Here is a 6,662-nt window from a genome sequence, read left to right on the forward strand (position 1 = left end):
ACTGTATCTGTTCCTGAGGATTCTCACAGAGCCCTAAACACAAGGTAAGCTCATTACTGTATCAAAAAAGTATTTGACAGCTCAAAAAATGTACGTTAGTATACAAAAAGCATTCTGCTTGAAAATGTGTGAGTCCAACTTTTAACAAATACGCCAGAACTTAAGCATTCTCAATAAATGGTATCTCCCTCAAAGCAGTATCTTTGAAAGCTACATAATTGTCCCATGACATTGCTGTTAGCAAAACATTTTTGTAACATCTTCTGAGAAGCTGCCTTGGAATTCAGGCATACCCTCCTGATCTGACCTTATTAGTTACAGATGCTGTTTCCTCAAGAGATAGATTTTATGTTGCAAAGAGTGCAAAGTCATTTGAAACCTGGTTTGATTATCTGTGTTAGTTATCAATGGAGATTGTGCATTTTGGATCAAAAACAAGATTTGAAGATAAAATCAGAAAACTGGGTTCTCTGGAAGCTCAAAAACTGGCCAACAAGACCCAAAGAGGAGATTTAAAGGGGCATAGAGCAATGATGTCACTGGACTAGGAATATTGAATTTCAAAGAGACTATTTTGAAAGGGGAAACCCTTCTTGATGTATGCCACACATCTGTTTGAAAGAGAAAGACTCATCGCTTTTGAGCAGCAAATCGTAAATATTTGGTCTCGGTACTGTGCTGTACATTTCAAGTTATAAGGACTGCAAAGAAATTTTGTTTACATGGGTTATAGCTATTGATGTTTACCATACTGGAAACTTAAAGCTGAGAAAAATGTTTGTTGATTCATCTTCAAATTATATTATTAATAATAATAAAACTAGTAGATGATAATATGAAAAACTTGTAAAATTTTGTAGAACAAAATAAAATTTAACAAGACTAATGGCATTATTTTAGATCTTTGAAAATCCTTTAGATATTTGGCTTAATTGAAAACTACCAGACTTGTATACCTGCTCCTAATTTACTCTGTTGTGTTATGTACCTCATATTCTGGAACACTCCACTGTATACTGTAGGAGAGAGTCTGAGAAAGAAATAATATCTCCATATTATAATGAAAATGTTCTCATCTGACATACACCTTAAAGGGTTAAAGGGTCTCTGGACCCCAGAGTTTCTCAGACTGGGAAAACACTCTTTTAGAGGCACACCTAGAGTGTGACAATAAACACAATTGTGTATGTGCATTTGTGTATGTGCATGTGTGTATGTGCATGTAAAAACTGAGAGCAAAAGCAAGTACAGAATAGCAGTTTGGAAGCTCCTTAACATCGCTCCAAGAAAAATAAATTTTAAAGTCTTCATGTTTCTAACTAAACTTTTTACTCTAATGGGGCTTTGTGCTAATTTGGCTCACCAACTCAGCTAAAATACCATTATCTCCTGTACTCTTTAGCCGCACTCTGTGCCCTGATTGTCCTTGTCTGCCAATTAACTGGGCTCTTTAGTCTGCTGCAAGCAAAATGAACCCGAAAAGCAGCTTAGCCATTCAGCAGCAGATCTCTCACTTAAAAAAATAATGTAGAATTGCTACAGTGAGAACATTCCAGGCTTTTCTTAAAGTCTATTTTTCCTGACAACTTACTATCAGCTTATTCTTTATTCCATACACACAGATTGTTGTTTTTGCAAACTGATCATGATATTACTCAGTTAACACATTAACCACCACAAAAGACCTGAACCTTCCCTCTACAAACATGGGTGGGGGTGGGGGGTAGTGTTGCATTCAGCCTCTGAAACCCCAAAAGATGCAGACATACTTTCCCAATAAGGCAGTTCTCAAATGTTCCAACTAACATTATCAGAAAGATTTTGACAATGAATATGCCATAGACCAAACATTTGAGAAGAATATTATAGTTTACGAAAACCTTCATCCCAGCAGACATAAATTGAATTCTCCCCACCTTCCGGACACTGATCTGGGTATTTGCATCTTACTAGAAAGAGTGTTCATTGAGGAATCCAGCTGAGAACTGACTCCCAGTCTGCACCCACCTAGCTGTGTGTCCCCGGACAAATCAACTAACCTCTCCAATCCCGAGTCCCTATGTAGGTAAAATGGAAGGCATAAAAACAAATGAACTCTAATGACCTTTCCATTCTTAATTTCTATGAGCACATAAATTTCTATGAGAACATGTACATAAGCAGAAAAAGACATATGTACATGTATGAGGAAAGAAAACTGTGGGGCACGTTTCTCTCATAATGGGGGATAAGGTCCAGCATTCTTTTAAACAGTGTAGGTGCTCACCCATGGACAGATAATGGAGACACCATCCAGCATAGCTTCATGTCTCAGAGTTGGGGTTCACTGAGCATCCCCTGAGCACTTCCAGCAAATATGGTTTCGTTCCAGGGACTCTGCCCTTTGCTGTTCCATGTCTCATTATTCCCAGTGCTCCAGACGGAATACACAAAGCCCCCATGAAGCTGAGCATATGGCCTGGCTCAAGAACTGCTCTCCTGCACAGAGAAATAGGACATGTCGCAGAGACAGAAACACCTGGTCGTAACCAGGATTCTCAATGGAATTATCCTTATCCTTGAAACATGTGAGCACAGCTAATGTTAAGCCTTCAGCTAAACATGAAAATGTAGTAGCCTAGACCATGTTCCACTGAATGACACTCCCTCCTCCCTCGGCTCTGCCACATGCTCACATGAAATATCAAATTGCTTGCAGCTCATATTGAATAATGAATATGCCCGCCTCAGCCTATCACCAAGGCCCTCAGCAGTATGCCTGGGGAACTGGAAGAGATGTTAGAGGTTTGCAGGCCAAGCACAAAATTGAAGACAAGCTTGAATTAATAATTTGCTTATTCCTATACACGTGCTTCAAAATAAAGTGCAAATTGAATAAGGTAATAACAGAGCTTGGGAGGAGAAAAAAAAGCCTTCCTTTTGCAAACTGCTGACACTTCAATTTCATTATCTCTCACCACCCTGAATGTTATTTGCAAATGTGCTCTCCCTATGTCATCATGTGGAAATGTCTTTAGGAAGAGCCAAAAATGAAGGGAAAATCATCCCGTGGAGCTTTAGAGGGGAAAAAAAATTAAAGCTCTCATTTTCAGCTGATTTTTTTAGAGCACATTTTCTTAAAATGGTGCTCGGTGGACCTCTGCACCTGGACATTCCTTGGAAATCCCGGGGAAGTTTCATATGTGGTCTGTTCCATCTTACTTCAGCTTTTTCCTACCTTGACACAAAAATCTCCATCATGTTCTTGCCAATCACAGTTGCATACAGGCCTCAGGAGCCTCGTTTGCATGTTTTCTGATCTGTCATTTCCAAGCACATTTGTTGGTGCCTAAAATATGGAGATACATTTCACCCTTGTGTTTTTAATCACTGTCACCCTTATATCATATTCAGGCACTTGTGGAGGAATAGATACAATATATGTCAGAATCCAGACTCAACATCTTACCCTACCTATTTATTTCATCAGGGACTTTTTATGTGATCTAGGGGCCCAGGGGGTGGTGGTGGGAGACAAAATAGGTAAAAAGAAGTATGAAGATGGATACACACACACAAATTTTTTTTTTTACTCAAATAATGCAAGAGCCATACCCCAAACAAACCTTGAAGGATGAACAAGACTTCCCTTGGTTCCCAGTTCCCTTGGATTGGAGTTCTCTGTGAACACGGAGGGGCAGCTCTGAGGAACCCTCTCTCCTGTGGCTGGTGGATAGTGCCAGATGAAGATTACTGGGTGTAAGATCAGAAAATTGGCCCCTTTCCCATGCTTTTCCTCAGTAAAAACACTCCTTCCCCTTCCCTCCCCTCCCAAACCCCACCTGCTCACTCCTACTGCCACTTCTCTGCAAGTCTTCCTGATTCCTTAAGATTGGATTAGGCTTCCTTAATGGATAGTCCCATAGCAATTACCACCTTGGATTAAAACTGCCTAATAACTTATTTATAATTTCACTAAAATATAAGCTCCTGAAACAGGAGCTCCAAATTGTTGGGTTTTGCATTCTCAATACTCAGTCCACTGCCTGGCAGAGGAACAAACTATAGGTTGAATGAAAGAATGAATGAGCACATTTAGACCAGACTGAATTGTTCAACAGAGGAAGTAAGGGGAGGCAAGCAGAGGAAATGAAAATTACAAATCTAGAGATTAGCAATGGGATATGATATTTCCCACATCCAGGTTACTGGCTTGCATTCAAATTTGGTAAGCAACTTGTAAAAACTGATATCAACAAATGCCATTTGGTAATGGGTATTAATATAATTTCCAGAGGCTAGTATCCAAAGCCAATAGATATGGAAAATCACTAGAGTTCATTTTAGTTGTCCAAATTGGAGCTTCTGGGTTAGGGAACAAGTAAAGATTTGGGGGGAAAATGGAGCACCTGGAGAGGACATGGAAGTGCCACCCTTTCCCTGCATACCTAGTCCTATGCAGCTGTTCCATTTGACTATTGATCTATATCTTTCAGTATCCTTTGTAATAAAATGGTGAACTACTAATAAATAAGCAAACAATCCTCCAATATATAAAAGATTGGTTGGATATTGGAGGCTAACAATTATCTTTCCTGTAGAGGCAGACTAAGTACCTCCTGGTGATTACCATCCAAGAAAATCCAAACCAAATAATGTCCCTTAGGATGTTCATTTTGCATTGTCTTTTATCTTTCATTAAGAGACGAAGATAAAGAAGATTGCCTAGTGTGGTCAACGATGACCACCTACTTCCCTTGCAGGGCTGACCTTATATCTAAAACATAGAAACTGATAGAGATGAAATTGTGTAACATAATCTTAGAGAGATTTCAAGAAGTAGAAGGAAAAAAAAATTATCAAAAGTCCTTATGGGGCCTCCCCGGTGGCACAGCGGTTGAGCGCTGGGTTGCGAAGCTACCTGCAGCCTCTGCAGCGCCGGTTCAATCCCTGGTTGCTCCCCGGCCACTGGAGGAGGGTCCCACATGGACCTCTCCTGCTGCCCGCTGCTCCCCTCAGCAGTGTACTTCATCACTCTACCTGTTCTGCTCTCCACTCTCCGCTCTGGCTCTGGTGAATTCTCTCACCCTCCCCTGCTCTTGACTATACCCAGAGCTTGTATGTATGCATTAATTAATCAATTAATTAATTCATTAAATCTTTAAAAAAAGGTCCTTATGGATCATGGTACCTTATAAGCTCATCCACAGTCAATGTCAAGTTCCCAGAGGAGCAAGTAAAGAGAAATCAACAAAAACATCACTTGGCCTCTCACACCCCCATGTATAAAGCCAGACTCTTACTCCTCCCTTTCAAAATATACTTTTCCTCCAGTGTTCATTGTCTTATGGCATGTTCACTCACTGTTATCCAAACTGGAAACTTGAGATTCACTCTTTCTTCATTACTGATTTGTCCTTTTCAAAATTCCTCCATCTAATCAACCACCAAGAACTACTTATTCTACCTTCAAACTCTCTTTTTTCCATTGCCAGTACCTTATTCCATTGTTGTGTATTGCCTACATTTTATATTACTCAGGTTAAGTAATGCTTACTATGTTAACAAACAAACTCAAAATTTAGGTGATTGAATACAATAAAAATGTATTTCTCCAGCTAGCAGAGTTCACTAAGTTGGTGCTGGGGCTCCTATTTCAAACAGTCGTCTAAGGAGTCAGGTCCTTTCTATCTGGTAACTCCACCATCTGCTAAGGCTCTTGAGTTCTCGGCTGGGGCCACTGTTTTTGGCCAGAAGATGAGAGAAGAGTGAGCATGAAAGGTTGCCAAGCATGGAAGTGGCAAATATCACATCCATTCTCATTCCATTGGCCAGCGCTAGTCATCGGGCATCACCAAATTGTGAAAGAGCAAAAAATAATCTAACTCAGGGTCAGGAAGTAAAAAGCAACATAGTTATTGGTTCTAAATAGGATTTTCTGCTCACAGATCTCCGAACATCTGCTTTTGTTCTAACCACTTCCTCACAGATTGGGGGTTAGGGGGAGGTGGAAATCTGATCACACTTAGAACCCTTCAATGGCCACTATTGCTTTTAGGATAAACATCAAAATCCTTTTCATAGAGTATCACTTCGGGTTTGATCAGACAAAAAGAACCATCGTGATAAAGAAAGGGGCGTACTCATGGGGTAGACCTTACACAATCATGGGAACTGATGGAGCAGTCTTTGTTGCTTATTGCCTGTGCATCTAGTTCTGAGCCTGAAGTTATCATAAGTCAGCCAGACTGATAGCTGGAAGACCAATTATAGGTGGAAGAACAAGACAAAGTGGAATCCATGAGGATGCACTGAGACCCATAAGGACAAGTGGAAGTTGTGAGGACAAATGAGAACCCATGTCTGTCTCTAACCACCTCCAATCTCAGCCTTAGGTCATGTTACTGAACACACGCTTGGCCCAGCACTTATAGAAGCTGAAGGAAGAGATATGGAGGGAGCTGGAGGATTTGGAGATCCAAGGAGGTGCCCATACCAGTGAGGTAAGCTAGCAAATCTAAGACAAGATGCCACAGCACATGGAGCCCTGCACCAACCTTCAGAGCATGAGAAATATGGCTGAAGCTTTACTTATGCCATCCAGATCTCCTGAAAAATGTCTCTGGTGGCCTACACTAGCCAGAACCATATGAAGAAGGACATTCTGGAGACATGGTACAGCT

At 40.6% G+C, this 6,662-nt stretch overlaps 1 long non-coding RNA gene across 1 annotated transcript; it reads right to left on the bottom strand.

Annotated features, from left to right (window-relative positions):
* Nucleotides 1-2,207: 2,207 nt before the first annotated feature.
* On the bottom strand, nucleotides 2,208-3,700 carry LOC119255966 (uncharacterized). The gene is made up of 3 exons (XR_005127593.1): nucleotides 3,606-3,700; nucleotides 3,218-3,328; nucleotides 2,208-2,478 (listed from the first exon to the last, which is right to left on the bottom strand). It is a non-coding gene; the product is annotated as an uncharacterized LOC119255966 (long non-coding RNA).
* Between the last annotated feature and the right edge of the window lie 2,962 nt (nucleotides 3,701-6,662).

This window comes from Talpa occidentalis, unplaced genomic scaffold (genome assembly GCF_014898055.3).
Source record: "Talpa occidentalis isolate TD23 unplaced genomic scaffold, MPIMG_talOcc4v2.1 talOcc4.3, whole genome shotgun sequence".
NCBI classification, from domain to species: Eukaryota; Metazoa; Chordata; class Mammalia; order Eulipotyphla; family Talpidae; genus Talpa; species Talpa occidentalis.